Below are 19,543 nucleotides of genomic sequence, written 5' to 3' on the forward strand. Positions count from 1 at the left end.
ATAAAAGGTAAAAACACAGAATCTACAGCATCACAAAACATCTGTGCATCGTCCTTCTGTGATGCTGTAGATTTTGTGTTTTTACCTTTTATAAAAGTGCATGACCAGCATCTTTGGGATAATGGATGAATTTTTCGAGTTAAATAATATTTTGTCTATTCTTAGCAATAATGAGAGTATGCTGTTTTGTTTTGCTGACGATACTGCAATAATAGTGCAGGTTGAGTCCTGGGGAAACTGTGGTGAGGAATGCAAAACTGCTCTTACAAAAATTAAGTGTTGGTTATCTTAGCCTATTGTCACTTAACATCAAAAAGATAAAGTTCATCATATTTAGGTTAACTGCGAGAACTCTTCTTAATATGCAGACTCTTAGGATCACAGCCCTGGCTGTTTAGATGTAATGCAGTGTGCCTGTTCTGACAAAATTGAGAGGGTAATGTCTTTAAAATATTTAGGTATATTTCTAGATGAAAATCTTAACTGAAAAACACATGTCGATTATGTCACAAAAAAGATTAGAAAACTCATTTATAAATTTTATGAGATAAGAAATGTTTTGACCCTTAAAATGGTTTATTTTTCATTGGTTGAATCCATTATAAATTATGGAATAATAATATGGGTCAGTGCAAGTAAAATAACAAGTTCTAATCTCTTTATAGCTCAAAAATACATTTTAAAGATCACGATGTTTAAGAATAAAAGATTTTCCATGAACCTATTCTTTTAGGAGAGTAAACTCTTGACATTAATTTAATACTCAGTATTACAGACAAAGAATAACGCATAATCAAAATAATTGTAATGCTAAGAACCAAAATCTAGAATTGACATTCTCCAAAAATTCTGCAACTCAGAGGCATATTAGTTATACTACTCCTGCAATTTACAATGTATTGCCTGACTTCATTAGGAATAAACCATTTAACGTTGTCAAACACAAAATAGGTCAGAGGATATTGGAAGGTAGCTTTTGCCTGGATTTTTAGACTGTTTTCTTGTGGGTATGTTTTGATTGCTAATTTATAATATTTACATGTTCAATACAAAAAAGTACAAATATTATTTATAAGAAAAGATCTAACTTTAAATAAAAGGAGAAATTTATTAGAATAGATAGATAACCAACACGCACAGATTTTTAAAATCCATTGTGTTGGTAAATACTGTTAGTGTATTGTATAAATGAGTTTTAGGTAAAGATTTAACCTTCAATTTGGAAACAAGATGTATTGTATACTAATAAATTTGAAAATAAAAATATTTTTGGGCTCAAAAACGAGGTCGAAAAATTACTCTCATTCCTTTAGTTTTGCTCGAATCTTATTATAACCTGGTGTTTTCTTGATGTAGGTGATAGGAGCAAGCCGCTGGTATAGTTAGTTCGATTTTGAAAAAAAAACTATTTTTTTTAACCGAGATATCGCATTGTTAGAGCCTATTTTTGGAATCAAAATCGAGGTCAAAAAATTATATAAATCCCGTTAATCGTTAATCATTAATCGCTATTTTTAGGAGCCCATAAATTTGGGTATATCCTATATAACTCAATTAAGGCAAGTTACTTCTTTACAGTCTGTCCACATGAAAAAAAAACATTAAAAATACTAAAAATTGTTGATTTATATCGTTCTGAATCATTCTTCCTCGAATCTGCCACAAGTCGTACTTATTGCAACCTGCCCGGTTTTTTGTGATCGTCACAAAAACTGACAAAAAATGGATAGCAACGCAAACAACAGAAATTGGAGTTGTGGTAGTGAAATAAAAAAAGAGTTTTATACTGAATTATTTATAAATGAAATTCAAACACGGCTACCTCTTTGGAATACAAAATTAAAGGATTAGTCTAATAGGGACAACTGAGATGAACTCAATAATGCTGAGAAAGGCAAAGAACGTGTGTTACAAATTCACACCTCTGTGTGTTAAATGGATAAATACTGTATTTTCTTTTCCTTCGCTTTTTCTTCAAATACCTTGACACATTAATTGCTAACAGTAAATCATCTTCTATCTTTGAACTCGAAATGGATTAAAAAAAACGCTGTAGTGGATTTATAATCGCCGTGACATGCAAAGATTTTTCAATACAGCGTCTGAATCGTAACGTTTCCGTCGCAGCGACCAGGTCGCAAGTTTTCGCAAGCGGAATATACTGGACATGTGTTTTCTACATGGTGGGCTCAATTCTCGTATAAACTGCCCTGATATTACATAAATTTAACAACATAAACTTTAACGTTGCGACCAGGCAAAATCGTCACACTTGCACCTTCAATATACTCAACTTCAACAAATTATGGGCAACTAAGTCCCGTACAAGGATTCTGCATAAGGCAAATGAAAATAAGTGTTGCCTTTTTGATTTATCCCTTTATTGTCTTAAGTATAAATTAAATGTTTACTTATTGTTATGTTAACTTATGATGTTTTGCATACTTTTTAATAATAATAATAATAATAATAATAATAATAATAATAATAATAATGATAATATCCTTTATTTTCTCAATACAAAGCACATATACATACAAAAAGTTCTCTAACTGAAGAAAAGTCATAATCACAGTCCAAAAAAGAAAAGAATACAAATATTATTAAAACATTTTACATCAATATACATACATACACATATATCTTACATACACATAAATTATTTATTTCAGTTCCAATTTACAATACAAACATGTGCTGCTGAAAATTTTATGTCTTGGCTACGAGTATCATATACCTAGACAAATAGGTTTATTTTTATTTAGGATTATTTTTTATATATATAAGTACTTACTTCAACAATGTAAACTCCAATCAATGTAAGAATTTTATTCTCTTAAAAGTGTGCCCTGCGTGAGTCTCTAAATTTAATATTACTAATGATCCTGTGGCATACTTCTGAATAAGAAATTCCTTTGACGCTAGAGGACTCAGTCTCTAGTTCAGAATCCCATATCGCCTGAAGGAATGGAAATTGGCATGATATAAAAGTAATGTTCAATAGTTAATAACTGCTTAGTGTATCTTTAAATGAAATAATAAAATTTACTCCCTGCCTACTGTGTGAAAAAGCAACAAAATGAGTCTTATTGAGGAATACCTTGTTATTTTCAAATCAGTCATCGTTTCAGTCAATACTACAATAGTCTCCAAGTTCTTACCTTTAGTCATGACATTTGTATCATCTGCATAAGATATGACTTTTATGTTAGGTGCCTCTATAAAAGATACCAGGTCTTTAGCATACACCAAAAAAAGAAAAGGAGGCACGGCCACCTGAGGCACACCCTGAGTTGTTAGGCAAGACTTGCTACTCTCATTAATTGTAACAATCTGGCTTCTGTTCTGAAAATAGGATGTCACCATACCTAAAGAGTACAATGCCATGATCTACAAAATCAAAAGCATCGGAAAAATCTATAGATAATCCCCGAATATGTTTTCACTTGTCAATGATGATAAAAATGAAGCAAAATAATCATTTGAAAAAATTCGTCTGTATGATACAGATGTTACTTTGGTTTTTTGAAATTTTTGAATGTCAAAACGTAAAAATTAGGCACAGTGATCTGGAATTAAAAAAATTGTTAATACAATTGTCTGGTGTTATTCTTGTTGGTTCTCTAATGATATGGCAGAGATCAAAGGTGCCTATTAGATTAAAAAACATTAACAAATTAAGACTAGGAACAAGAAAGTTTACATTGAACTCACCTCCCAGTATCACAGAATAGCTGTTCTTGAGGACACTATCAAGAAAATTATTTAAACAAATAAGGAATTTATTAAAATTACCTACATTTTTTTCTATACAAAAAGGACTTAAAATTTCAAAATTTTCCCTGAAATTATCATTTTTGTATATTGCTACACCACCTTATTTAAAACTTTTTCTGCAGAAACTACTATATCAGCTAAAATTAGACAATTTAATTTCCTGTAGTTGGTGAAATTGCTGCCAGTGCTCTGACAATAATAAAAAATCGCAATTATTCTTATTTGAAAGGGCAATATCTGGCTCAATATTTTTGTTTGAAATACACTCAATGCTTTAATGGCAAATCTTTAAAGGGCTATAAAATTTTTTATTGTATTTATGTTTGATATTTGACCTCTTCTTTTAATCCAGTCATTTTAAGATTTTGTTTAAAATTTAAAGCGTGTGTAATGTTTTATGATTTTAAATGTATTATTTAAGTTACTTGTATGTATTAATAATTTTATTCTATATATATAACCTAACTACTTTTTATAACTTTGTATTTTAAATGGATCAACCGTAAATGAATAAATGAAACGTCTGTAACTATTTGTATAATAAAACATGTATATATAAACTTACTGAGTTAACTAACAAACCTTCTATGCCTATTTTAGGTCTTAAGAAAATTATTTCTTACTTACTTACGGTAAATCCATTGACTTATCGACATAAACGTGATAAATCCCGATACTTTTCTTACAAAGTAGCCAAAAATCAATCCATCCAGCTATATAAAAAGATATAGGCAAAGCAAACGAAGACAAGATCGAAAATTAAATCAGTATTTTACGGAACTGGATGATCGGTTAATGCCGTTTAGCGTTATCGGTCGGGCCCAGTCAAAAACTATGGTAATCCGCCCTCAAAGCCCTTTTGATCAATAGGGGCGGTTATGTAGCATGACGCACGTGTTTAAACTGGCACGCGGCACATTATGACTTGCCCATTTTTTTTTTTTTTATACCTTACCGAAGAGGGTTAAAAATTATTATTTCGACAACCGACATCGTACTACACGTCGTCTAAAACTAAAAATCGATAAATCGGACGGCCCCTAAGAAATTCCCAAAAGACATAAGGGAAAAAACCTTGTTTATCCACAGAAAGCTCTCAGATTCACCTCGGAAAAATACAACGGTGGACTAATTAAATTTGTCAGGGAAAAAATCCAGACTCGCGTGAAAACAACATAAATAAAGTCCGAAAACGGGGGAGAGAACGAACCTTAACCGGGGTTTTATCTGCTACGAAATGGGTCTGTTTTACCTTTATTCTCGTATACTACTGGGTTGCGTATATTGTCAGAGTAATTTTGTTATTTGGAGAGTTGTTTGCGGTGTTGTTTTTTTTTATTACTAATGTTTGCATTTTAGAAAAAGTAAGGGAATATTACCTTACATACTATTTGTTAACAACACTAATTTTTCAGATTTTTCTGTAATATGAGTAAAATCTGTCTTAATCTTCGCAACGCTTACAGGTGTCTAAAAAACACCAAGAGTTCTTTAAAAGTGTTGCAAATTTAAACACATCCCGCAACAGTGATAGAACTTAATGTGAATTAAGATAAACTTAACATTCCACTCATCATATATTATGGTCGTTAAATATACATTTATTCAACAGTTTTTTGGTTTTGGTATATTTGTTAACCGTATATGGTCAAAGAATAGATATTAAACTATAAAATATACGTAAATCATATACTATTCTAATTACAAAAGTAATAAAATTTCGGCATTTTAAAAAATTGACACGAGATTTACATATCTAATTTTTGAACTCGATTACTACGCCTTAAATATTTGATGAAATCCTTCTGAAAAATCACTATTTTTCGTCGATCTTATCCAATGTAATAACGCTGTTTTTATACTAAAAATTTATATATATTCAATTATATCAAATTTAATTAAACAGTGTTATTAAAATTAAATATTAAATCTATATTTTCTGCAAAAACATTGTTTTTTATCAACAGAACCCTTATTACCTCCCACCCACCCCAGACATTTGCCCAGTAAGAAATTCTTTTGAGAAATCACAGTTTTTTGCTACAATATCGAATCTAATATCACTGTTTTTGTATTAATATTTAGTAATATACAAATATATATAATTATATTAAATGTAAATAAACAAACTGTGTTATTAGATTAGATATTAACGACGAAACCAGCTGTTATTCATACGTATTATTTTGGAAAACAATGATTTTTCTAAACAATTTCTTACTGGTAAGTTATGTGGGGTGGGTGGGGGGGTAAGGGTAGGGTTGATGAAAAACAGTTTTTTTGCAGAAAAGTTTATAATATAATAGATATACATAATAGCTAGTCTTTACACTGGATCACTACAGCTCAAATATGTGATAAAATGACCCCGACATCACATATACAGGGTGTCCGCTAATTAATGGTACATAGAAAAACCACAGACTCCTGATGTAAAAATATTACGATTTAACTATATTTACCTATATCCAAAAGTTGATATTAACTGAGATACAGGGTGTTAAACCTAAAACTTTTTTTTTGTTTTTCCCCAATAACTTTAACAAAAGTTAACTTTTTTTTACAAAAATTTGTAGTTAGGGGTTTTTTAGGTCGAGAAATTATTTTTTTTAACAAATTGAGTGTACAATGTAGGGGGCGCTGTCTGGGACGTCTTTTTCTCTTTCATAAGGTCATAACTTTTTTGTGCTTAACTGTATTTAAGTTTTTATTGAAAATAATACTTTTTTCATATTTTTTACGTAAAAAAGGTATACTACTTTCGGGTTGCTCAGAGTCGCTGTTTTCGAGATATCTGCCTTCAAATTATTTAGTACAGCAGCTCAAGCAAGCAATAATGTCTTGTTACTCTTTACCAATTATTTTTTACATCATAAATAATGTTTCAGTATAAGTCATTGAGAATAATGCAGACAAAAATTGGATTATCATTTAATTAACTTTATTTAAAATAACTATGACACTAGAAAATCTATTGAAAGAAAATAACATTAACGAAAACAAACTTAACTATGCGACTGATAACTTTTCCATTTTGAAACTGTGACGAGATTTAGTAAAAAAGTAGATCTGCTTTTGACAAAAACTGTTCAAAATGTCTACCATTCACTTCAATACATTTAACAGTTCTTTTGCTGAAAGATCTCCTAATTTAAAAAAATAATTGTTCGTTCCGTAGCTTTTGTGCAGCATATAAAATTCTCTGCCATAGTTTTTCTCTGGAATTCACTATTTCTTTGTGAACGAGCGACTTCATATACCCTCATACACAAAAATCCAGCGGGTTAAAATCGGTACTTCGCGCCGGCCATGGCCTCTGGCTCCCACGACCTATCCAGCGATTAGGAAAACGGTTGTTCAGGTACTCTCTGACTGAAGTGTGCTGGCGCTCCGTCTTGCATGAAATACATATGTTGCCTTATGTCCAGCGGAATATCATCGAGAAAATCTAGTAAATGTGTTTCTAGGAACTCAAGGTAGAGTTCCCCGTTTAAATTGGACGGTAGTTCGAAAGGGCCCAATAAATGATTCTCGATTATACCACACCATACATTAATTTTGAATTAATGTTGGAAATGACGTTCGTGTACTGCATGTGGATTTTGTAATACCCATGTGTGTTTATTTCTAAAATTGAAAATGACTCTACGTGTAAACGTTGCTTCATCAGTAAATAGTATCTTATTCAGAAACATGGGGTCGACATTTATTTGGGCACGGCAAAAACGGGCAAATTCTATCCTGGGCGCAAAATCATTTTCTAATAAATTTTGCACAGGAGTGAAATGATACGGATAAAGACCCTCTTCGTGAAATATTTTACAAATTTAATTTACAATATTTACTCCAGTTGCCGCAGCAGCATGTCTTGCACTTATTTCCGGATTTTCAGCCACGCGGACCAGAATTTCTTCTTCTTGTTCTGGAGTGATAACCTTCGGACACCCTGCGGAATTCCGTTTAGGACGAAATGTAGCTGTTTCTCCTAATCGATCGTAAAGATTTTTGAAGATCTTGAAATCAGGTTGTCTTTGATTTGGATAGAGTTCTGAATATTGTCTATAGGCTTCGCGTCCATTAAAATTTGCCTGCGCATATACACACAACATATCCCTCATTTCGGCATTTGAAAAAAGATTGTGCCTCGGCATTGTTTCTCAACTTACGAAAAATTTAAAAATTCAACAAAACAGTAAACTGGATGCAAAATCACAGAAAATACTAATTAAATATTTTCTGACAACTTTAAACTAATCAACAAACAACAACAACATGGCGGTTTCCTAACAACTGCGTCTCTAAAGTCATTTGCTTTCTTATAGCTTACTTTAAAAAAGCGAATTATTTCCCGATTATATTAATTATTCAGCCGGGGTGCACGGTGCACGACGCATGGTGCACTAAATAATTTAAATACAAATATCTCCAAAACGGTAACTCTGAGCTATTCATCCACTCAACTTAGTATACCTTTTTTACGTAAAAAAAATTAAAAAAGTATTATTTTCAATAAAAACTTAAATACAGTTAAGCACAAAAAAGTTATGACCTTATGAAAGAGAAAAAGATGTCGCAGACAGCGCCCCCTACATTATACACTCAATTTGTTAAAAAAATTAATTTCTCGACCTAAAAAACCCCTAACTACAAATTTTTGTGAAAAAAGTTAACTTTTGTTAAAGTTATGGGGGAAAAACAAAAAAAAAGTTTTAAGTTTAACACCCTGTATCTCAGTTAATATCAACTTTTGGATATAGGTAAATATAGTTAAATCGTAATATTTTTACATCAGGAATCTGTGGTTTTTCCATGTAGCATTAATTAGCGGACACCCTGTATATAGCATTGAAAAAAAACTTTTTTTATTTTATTATAAAATATTAATTTGCACATTAATATTCGTAGTTCTAATTAATTAGTTTAGACAGAGAAAATTTGTGTGTTGAACAAATGCCGCTTAAATTTTGCTTTAAATGTGTTTGCTTTAAATATTTTAAATTTATTTACAAGGTGCACTATTACATACGAAAATGACTTCTTAAAAATTTTTTTGTTGTGAGAGGAAACAGTAATTAAATTTTTTCTTCTTATATTTATATTGTGTACATCTGTTTGATAGGTCACCTTTCTAACTAGATATGGTGGAGTTTCCCATTTAAGCACCTTATAAAAAAACTTCCTTTACCTTATGAGATATATGCTCTCTATTGTTATGCCAAATATAAGCCTAAGGCAAGAATTTTGGAGTTTCTGTATTCTATAGAAGTCATAATAATGAATACAGGGCCCATAGATGGATCGCACAAGTTTGTTGGTGATAATACAAGAGAATCGCAAAATATTAATGTTGGCACTTGAAAAGTATCTCTGGAAAAAAATATTTCTAAATAAGCGGAATATCGAGTTTGTAATTTGAGCGTAATATGCTCTTTAAATGTTAATTTATGATCGATAGGTATTTAATAAAATTAAATCATGGGGTAGATTAGTTTTTATTAATATGTAATAAGTCGATACTTATAATTAAAAGAAAAAAATAAATAAAAGCAGGTCCGTATTAAGATTTTTTTTTAACTATGGAAATTCTCAGTTTTTGCTATTAAGTCAGTTAAAAATAAAAAAGTTTGATACGTCACAGGTTTTAGAAAAATGTAAGTCAACAAAATAAGGTTATATAAATCTAGGGCAGTATTTGAAAAAAAAAAGTTGATGATGGTATCTCAAAAACTAAACATCGTATTTTCTCAGATATCAGATAAATCCGGAACTATTAAAAATTTTTTAAAACGGCATTTTGTTAAGTACCAAATTTAGCAACTTTGCCATAATTTAACCGATCTTGTATCTCTTACTGTTTTTGAGATCCCAATGATGAGGGTCGAATTTAAGCCACCCTGTACATGATCGTTGTTAAAACTTCAGCATTCTTTTGGATGGAGTTTGAACAAAACCCACTTGTGATTTTACAGTTCTTATAAAATATTGGCCCCAATACATTTTTGTATATTTTGGCAAATATATATAATATTAATATTATTAATGAGCACACTCTGTCTTCCATGCTAGCATCACTATAAACCATATAATATTAATTATACCATATAATATTAACATTCTATAAAAAATTTACGATATTTTACGTCATACGAATAATTTTTTACCTCAAGAGTGCCATTTCCACTTAGAAGCATATATTATAAATACCGAACTCTGTAAGATTGATGATGTCTCTAAAGCATAATCTTGTTATTAATCTAAACAAGTCTAGGCCATGTTTTCTAGGGTGAGAAGGCACGTGTGAGCGTAAATAGTTGCAGGTGGAAACAAGGACAAAATCTATGGCAATAATAATGAATAACGACTTAAAATTAGATCAATTCCATAATTAAAAAGGCTTGCCACAATTTAAAAATGCACTATGGACCCTTTTGTTAAGAAATCTTGAAAGTTTTTTTTTTGTGAATAACTATAGTAATCTCCTAACTTAATTACTGTTCTTTTGTGTAGGTGAGTTACGTTCTCTTGTTACGAGTAACTATTTTTTTCCAGTATTTTTAATTTTTATTTGCTATTAGATCACACCCTATAGTTGGCAGGAATACTTGATTATGTTAAAGTTAGCTTTAGAAATTATTATCTTAAGAAAATTTATTTGACATTTTGACGCTCACGTAGACTAAAAATGCTTAGAAAAAAAATTAATACAATGCTTCAAGGATTCATTATTCCAATTAATGTACATTTAAGGATTTAGGCCCTATTCTCCAAAACATAATTTTTTTTTCCAAGGAATTTTACTATATATTATTATTAAAGCGAAGTTCTGAACAAATACTTTTTGAAGTTTTCGCACAAAATTTGGATCCCTCAAACAAAATTCTTTACAACTTTGGTTGTATTTGGGGCAGAGAAACGATCTTTACCTTTTTATAATCTAGAAATATGGCCCTACAACATGGTTCTTTCCAAATTTTTTATTTAATTTTGTGTTTCGGACTAGAATGTCTTCAAAATCAAAAAACAAATTTTGTCAAATTTTTTCAATGAATTTTCGCCCAAAAAAGCCCGTTTTTGTAATCGACATTTAACTACTTAAACCGATTGAAATCGTACCAGAATTCATTATAATCTGTTTCTAAAGCTTTCTACTATTTTTACACGTACAAATCATAAGGTAAAAAGCTTGTTTTATACCCTAAAACATCATCTGAAAATAGGCGATTTTAACGTCTATGCTCAATTTTAATGGCGGATTCGACATCATGGCGTCACAGTGGATAAATAGGCTTAGACTTGCGACCTAATTTCATTGATAAAATGCTTAAAATAGCTCAAAACTTTTAGGAATTGGTATGGAAATCGTCAAAAGACTCTGGACAATCCGAACATATGCATTTTTTTTATCAAATCCCGTTTTTTTAGCCGTGATAATTTAACAAAGTAATGACGTTTTAAGAATTTACCGTATTATTATAAAATTGATGCGACACAGTGGACCGATATAAGGCATTTTGTTAAACAAAAATTACAATACAGTGACTCCTAATGATTAAAAAAAACGCTAATCGGGCTAATTTAAGGTATTTATTGTGTGGGGCTATTTTTTTTTAACTTTTTTGTTATTTACCTAATTTTAATTAAATTTGGTGTTTGGGGCCTACTTTAATTTTTTGCAAATATTTAAAGTATTAAGTTTTAAGGTTACGTGACTTTCAAAACTTTTTTCCTATTGGTCCGATTTAATTGAAATTTCGTATTTGGGGTTTATTTAGGATACAATTATCGATTTTTCACAAATTAAAAAAAAAATTGAGGTTAAAGGTCATGTGACTATCGAAATTTTTCTCCTATTAGTCCGACGTCTTTGAAATTCGGTATTTAGAGTTTATTTAGGATACAATTGTCGATTTTTTACAAATTTTAAAAAAATTTGGGTTTTTAAGGTCACGTGAGTATCAAACCTTTTTCCTGATAGTTCGATTTCAATAAAATTTCGTATTTGGAATGTATTAAGGATACAACTAAAGATTTTTTACAATTTTTTTAAGCATACTTATATAGAACGGAGATCTTATCAAATCCTTATAAAATACCTACTTCAGATAAGAATAAATACTCCAGAAATCGTAAACCGAAAACTAAGGCAAATTACTCACTGCATTACCGGGGCAACTGTTCAACAGTCTAATGAATTTCCTACTTAAATTGTATTCAAGAAAAAATTCCGCTGGTACCAATTGATCAACAATTTCGCTTCGCTCGTACTTGTTGACAAACCAGTTTCAGTGGTACTAAGCAAAATAAACTTTCATTTGTTTATATTATAATTTTTCTTACGTTCAGTTATTTCTATTTGTTTAACTCCCTATTCCGACTATTCATATGTCCCCGTTCTGTCAGGCAACATCAACATACGCATTCACAAAAGCACCCTCTCCATATTGTGCCGGGATGGATATACATGTATCAGAAATATGATCTATCTACCCCCCGACGAGAAGTATATATTGGCGCAAATCCCCCTAAACATCCCTCTTAGGCAATATAAAAACTGTCACACGCTCTTTTAATCTGATTTCGCGCTTCTATATTTGACGACAAACATGGGACAGTCTGACACTTTACGCTGGGTGCTAGATTACAAATTGACGGGGAAAATAAGGGTTTTTTTTCTTCTTCTGTAAAATAGACAACTCGAACAGGATATTGCAATTAATTCCGTTTAACTGATTCATAGTCTAAAACACTTTAATCTGCTTAGGTGCAACTACTCAACCTCATTCTTTGTTTAATCATCTTGTTGATAGAAGCAAGTGCATCGACCCTAATTACTGCAAATAGTATTTGAACGACCAGCTATATTTACACAAGATTATAACAATTTAAAAGTTGAATGCCCACTGATAATACCTTAGACGAGCCCGGTGTAAGGTTGTGTTTTATGCCCTAAGGGCCAGACAATAAATAAAACAATAGAGGGCCGGCAGGAAAAAGTTCCTAGCTGAAATAATTGCATGCTTAAAATAATATGAAGCCAGGAAATACCAATAAATCAAAGGTCTTGTGTTGTTCAGCACGGTCCGATCGTTGTGCGAGATGTGTTGTAACCAGAGGGCGCACAGGCGAAGAACATGCATATAGAAGACAAGAATAAAAGGCCGGGCGAAAAGAACGAGTTTAAAAAAATCAGGGATAGAAGAGAGAGGTTAAGCGGAAAAGAGCTACGGCCAGGCAACGGTGAATTTTGTATGAGAATTATTAGGGATGGTTAAAACCAAAGGTAAATACTGTTTCTATAAGTGATATTTGGTATTTACCGAGAGACGTCAAATGACGTCAACGGTTTGACCGCCAGTTATGGAGCTACTCTATCTAACCGCACTGCTAACTGAACATACGAAAGCATAACAATGTAAATAATAAATAAATTGTATAAGTTTTAAACATTATGAAGAACATACAGAAAAAAAAATAAGAAGAGAAGCCTAAAATAGAATTTTACTTACATCACATGACGTAATTAATTATTAAAATAATTATAATTATATCTAGTTTATAATTGTTGCATGCTTCAGACATATATATACATTTAGAAGAATTAAAGTTTTCTCCGCCAACTACGATACAGTGAAATAACCAATATGCTATATATGTAATAATATAGTATTCTTTAAAAAACCGAACAATCCATATAATATGTATATCTTGTAAATAAATACCAAAAAAAAATCACCCAAAAAAAACAACTTTGCGAAAAAACTAAATTATATACATTCTTTAAGTTTGAAAAGCCAAGTAGTTTTATATATAGAGATATACCGTAATTATTCTAACGATAACCTTATTTTACATCGTCAATTTTATTAATACATATTTTTTGTGAAGTTGCCGGGTTCCAGCGAAATATCTTACCAGATGTGGACCAGACGTTATTGTTACCATATTTTCGTTTAGCTTCCAGAAGCAAATGGTATCTACGAGACGTTAAATCTTCAAACAAGGATACGGGATGATTTTTCAGCATTTTCTTCTGCATAAAATTCTGGTTCCTTTTAATATTGCTAATAAAACCGGCTATAATTGGGGAAGGGTGATCATCGTTGCCTTAAGGAAGACGAAAGACATAATTGAAATCATCAATGCTACATGAGACGCCTAAATTTTCTTGAAAGAATTTTGATAGATCGACACCCAGGTCTTCATTCGCCAACTCTCTAAAGCCGCAAATTCTTAGGGAATTTCATTTTGAAGCTTGCTCCAGATCATCCAAACGAGTTTTGACGTTATCGATTTCTTTACTGTTGTTTGTTACCGAATCTTCCATCTTCTTAATCGCATCACAGAGTCTGTTTAACTTAGTTTCCAAGGCTCCAATTTTAGTATCAAATTTTTCTTCAATTTTCTTCAAAAAACTAGCACAAACCTTGGAAATCAGTTTTTCGATTTGATCTTCTTCCAGGCGATTAGCGCTTCCGCTACGGGTTGTAGTACCACGTCCCATAATGCAAGTACTCTCTAATATTAACCAGCAGTCAAATCTCAAGTGATTGGTACTTTAATTAGTCAGATTATAAAGACTAAATCGATTATGTTCAAAACGACTTACTCAGACCATGGTTAACACACCACTTCACCTACTTACAATAAAATTACTAATTATTAGCGAGTATGTTCTACATATATAGCAAAAGTATGCGGAGCTGAAAATGTGCTTCTAGTCGGACGTAAACATCGCAACTGTTCTTGCGGTGTCATATAGTCGAGTTTGTTATATCAATATAATTCAACATATTTTACCTTAAAAACTAAGCATAGGTTTAAAAGGTTTGACTAATCACCCTAAATATACAAGAGTTTTCTTCTCTTGAAAAATATAGATCAGAAATTTATTTATTGATTTGGTTTAATAAAGATAATACTAAAAATGCTTGTAAAAAAATATTACTCTATTACTACTACATTACTTATATGATTTTTTTCAAAATATAGGATTACTTTTTAATACAATAGTGATAGTTGTTCTGATTAAAGCTACTGAAAAAATACCTTGTATTTGCACCTATAGCATTTATGGGAACTTGGAGATTGGAGATATGCTGTTGAGGAATATTGTTCCACACTTCCCGAGTAGCAAAAGCAAAGCACCCGTCACTATCCCTGTAAACTTTTCTATGAGATTTATGTTTGGTGATAGTACGAGTCAGTCTAAACGATTATTGCCTTCCAATTTCAGACACTTAAAGAAGACTTTACGGTAAAGTCTTAAATCTCCCTCATGTATCTGTCACCAGTTATTGTGCCTTGAATATAAATGAATTCTGTCCGACCATTGGGCATGATACTATTTTACAAAATAGCACTTTCTTCTACAAAGATGTATAAGCAAGCTAGTCAGCTCTTGTTGGCTTCCCCCATACCCGTATCCGATGACTGTACTGCACTAAACAAACTTTTGTTTTATCAGAAAAAAACACAAATTCCAAAATTCTACACGTGTACCCACTGTAGTCGACGAACTTCGTACACAGGTTGTAGTTGGGTTAATAGTTGGCGATAGGTCAAACCTATTGCCAGTAATCGGCTTCCCAATATAGAGACTGATACTTGAACTCCTAAAGCAACACGCATATTTCTTTGAGGTGCTAGTATTGGCGTAGTTGAATGAATATAACGGTTGTGTGGTTGATGGATTACACGCCTTCCATCTCTCCTTGGAGTAAAGTGAAGAGAATTATTTATTCTGGAAATAAGGAGTCCAAATACGAGGCACATCACTTTGCCAAACTACAACTTTATTAGCTGTAAACTTTTGAGAGTTGCTTTCTTCAAGTAAAGCTGCTATTCTTTGACTATCTCTAATATCACTTATGTTTTATCTTTAATTAAACCAAAACTGGTACTTACAAAAAAATTGTTGACATTTTTGTCCGGTAGTATATTTACATGAATACAAAAAATGAATATTGAAAACATCTACCTTCTACCTCTCCTTTGTCTATCATGAAGAAAATAATTAATTTTGGATATAACGCGTCTAAATACGAAACAGACCATTCTTCCTGAGCAGCATGATCCAAACATGTTTTATGAGATTCACGCCTGGCAATTATGTGAGCCAGTGTAAAATTTTGATGCCTTCCAATTTCATACTTATTTACCGTTCTGGTATGGTGAAATCGAGCATTATTATCCCTAAATACGAAAGTCTCACCAACAAATCCTTGTCATACTTTGACGTTCGAGTCTAGAACTCTTTCATGTATCTATCACCAGTCATTGCGGCTTGAATATAAATTAATTCTGTGCGACCATTAAACGTGATACCAGAACATAGCACTTTCATTTTGAAAAAGGTGGTACGAGAAGTGCCTAAGCAAGCTGGAGGAGGCTTTTGTTGATTTACTCCATACACGTATCGAATAACTATCCTACACCACACAAATTCTTGTTAAGTTAAAAAAAATGTCCGCTTGTATCCACTGCAGTCAACGAACTTTGGGCTCAGGCTGTAGTCGGGATAATTAATGCTCGGCTATAGATCAAACCTGTTGCCAGTAATCGCCTGCATAATGCAGAGACTGTTACTTGAACTTCTAAAGCATCACACATATCTCTTTGAGTATTGCCATAGTTGAATTTCTTGATATATTTAAATAAATTCTCCTTCGTCTATGATGAAACCAATGATTGATTATGGACATACCGAGTACAAATACGAGACACACCATTCTGCCAAACCACAACTCTATTAGCCACGAACCTTTGAGAGTAGCCATCTTTAAGTAACTCCACTATTCTGGCACTGTCAATCTTACTTCTGATTTTTGAGGCATCTATTCACGTGAACTCATAAAACGTAATTGTTTTGACATTACTATTTGAACTATAAACAATAAACACATTTTTGGCACCCAACATTGTGGATCTACAATCATATTATATTTTAAAACGAATTATTAAGATGATTGTAATTGCATAATTTAAAAAAGAAATTGCTACATTAGATTTGAGCATTTTTATTAAGCTCACATCAATTTTATCGTAGTATGATAAAGTTAAAAAAATAAATAAATGAAAAACTACCGGAATCAAAGACTGTCTAAACCATTTCATAGGACCTCCGACGTGATCTCTTAAATGCCGATTAATAAATATACCTTAATTGGAGATAAGCAATAAATTAATTCACTTTAACTTCACATCTAGGCTCTATAGTGGTTAGTATACGGGCGCTATCAAGTATGTTTTAGAGATTTCATTTGCATTTATCGTTGGTTAGTGGTACCCACGCTTCACAGACCAACTAAACTATAAACAGAACAAAACAATACAAAACAAATTGTTAACATTTTTGTCCAGTAACAAATATGCCATGAATACGAGGGATAAACATTGAAAACAGCATTTGAAATGAACAATTAAAAAATGTTTGGCGCCCAACATTGTGGATTTATACACGCTTTCAACCTCTCCTTAGTCTATCATGAAGATAATTATCTATTTTAGAGATAACAGGTCCAAGTGCCACACACATCACTTTTCCAAACCTCAACTCTAAAAGGCACGAACCTTTGACAGTGACCTTCTTCAAGTAATGCCACTATTCATACACTGTTAATCTCATTTATGACTCTCGAGGCATCTGTTCACGTGAACTCGTAAAATGTAACTGTCTCGACCTTAATATATGAACCAAATATGGAACTCATAATAAACATTTTTGACCGGTAACCAATGAATACGAGAACATGAATACGAAAGATAAACATTGAAAACAGCATTTGAAATGAACTATAAAAAATGTTTGGCGCCCAACATTGTGGATCTATAATCATATTATATTTTAAAAAGGATTGTTATGGTGATTGTAATTGCATAATTAAAAAAAGAAATTGCGACACTTGATCTGACGTTTTTTATTAAACTCACACCAATTTTATCGTAGTATGATATAATTTAAAAAATAAATAAATAAAAAATTACCGGAATCATAAGCATTCTATAGAAGGACATCGGATGTGATCTCTTAAATACCGATTAATAAATATACCTTAATTGGAGATAAGCAATAAATCAATTAAATTTATTCACAAACATTGTCTCACGACCTTAAGTCACTTTAAATTCACATCTAGGCTCTATAGTGGTTAGTATACGGGCTGCTCGTTAACGGAAACACTGTAGTTGAAAACGCGGAACTACCAAGTATGTTTTAGAGATTTTCATTTGCATTTATCGTTGGTTAGTGGTACCCACGCTTCACGGACCAACTAATAAGTCTCTAAGCCAATCGTTTTAAAAAGGCTTTTGCTTTAAAAACATATTTTTCCAAACCACCGCCATTAGGGTTTAAAAATGTTTACACGTACACATACCGATATAAAACGCGTATTATTTTTCATAAAGCCGAGAGGGAGAGCTTTTTACCCGACGAGTTTTGTCGATTGTTGGCGCTCTAACAATGGAGTTATTGATACAGTCCGGAATCGATAATGGCGCCGTTATTTTTATTCATTTTTTCTTCACGTCCGAAACGAGAAGCTTTTCGGATTACGCTTTTTTTTTTTTTTTGGTTGTTATAAATATATTTTTGATAAAATAAAAACGAATGTTTTACGCAGTACGTGTTTAAATCCCCTTCAACGGCCTGTAGTTTTTTGGCTTTATGAAGGGTATAAATATGTAGAACGAAATAAAAAGGAAAATAACACTGATAATGCCCGGGACCTCCGAGCTCGTAAAACTGGGATTCTGGAAATATATACAGCCGGCTGTTTTGGGATTTTGTCGGGGGATCTTTTTAAGTTTTGAATGGATATAGATACAAAGTCGCGGTTATATTCTTTCTAGTTTAAACCTCTGACTGTGTGCCCAAACTCGTTGTTTATATTCAGTTGCAACTAATAACTCAATGATGATCAAAATCTTAATTTATCTCTCAAAAGGAAAGTTGGTTAGTCGAAATGTTTCAGGTCAATAGAGAATAAAAACCAGAAGAAAACCTTTTGTTTTCCAGGAGTTTTGAAGAGCAACATCGAAAATCCAGGTTAGCAAAGGCCAGTACCATTTCTTACCTCGAATACCGATGCGATAGCAGCCAAGGTTCTGGTCCATCTGATCAGTTCCTCCTATGTGGGCATTATATTTCGCAATAACTTTTGGTCGTGTAACTATTATATTTTTCTTTTGTTGTTGTGAATACCTTTTAACTTGTCAAATTTCTTGAGCTCCATGCGAAGTAGACATCATAATTACCACTGAATTATCCATCCATCTCACATACAAATGGCCATCGGATTTCTCCATGGCTGTTTCGAAATATCCACGGTCTTTTTTGACAAACATTTTTTTATTCGTGAGGGGGCATTGTTTGGGCATTCGGTTTTCACGAATTGATCCAGTTCAAATCGCAAATCCTTTTTTTCTGGCGGCAATTCATCTAACATTACTACCAAAGGGCTTGCAGCTTTGCCAAGCAATAAATCGTAGTCCGCATTAGATTTGGGACTTTTACCTGGATAAACATCAAAATTTACCAAATAGCCGTCTGTAGTATTTAGGCTCCAAATTTTATACCCAAATCAACAGTTTTTTTTAAACATTTCTATGACAGGCCGAATCTTGTAGAACTTATCATTTTTGTCTAGTTTTGTATTATCAGAGCAATAAAGAAGCCGAGTGATCTGTATAAATCGATCACGGCGTATTGCTTGAGACACAGCTAAATTTTTAAGATCTTCGCCACTGCTCCAATATTGCCTTTTAG

The sequence above is a fragment of the Anthonomus grandis genome, chromosome 2, assembly GCF_022605725.1.
Source record: "Anthonomus grandis grandis chromosome 2, icAntGran1.3, whole genome shotgun sequence".
Lineage (NCBI taxonomy): Eukaryota > Metazoa > Arthropoda > Insecta > Coleoptera > Curculionidae > Anthonomus > Anthonomus grandis.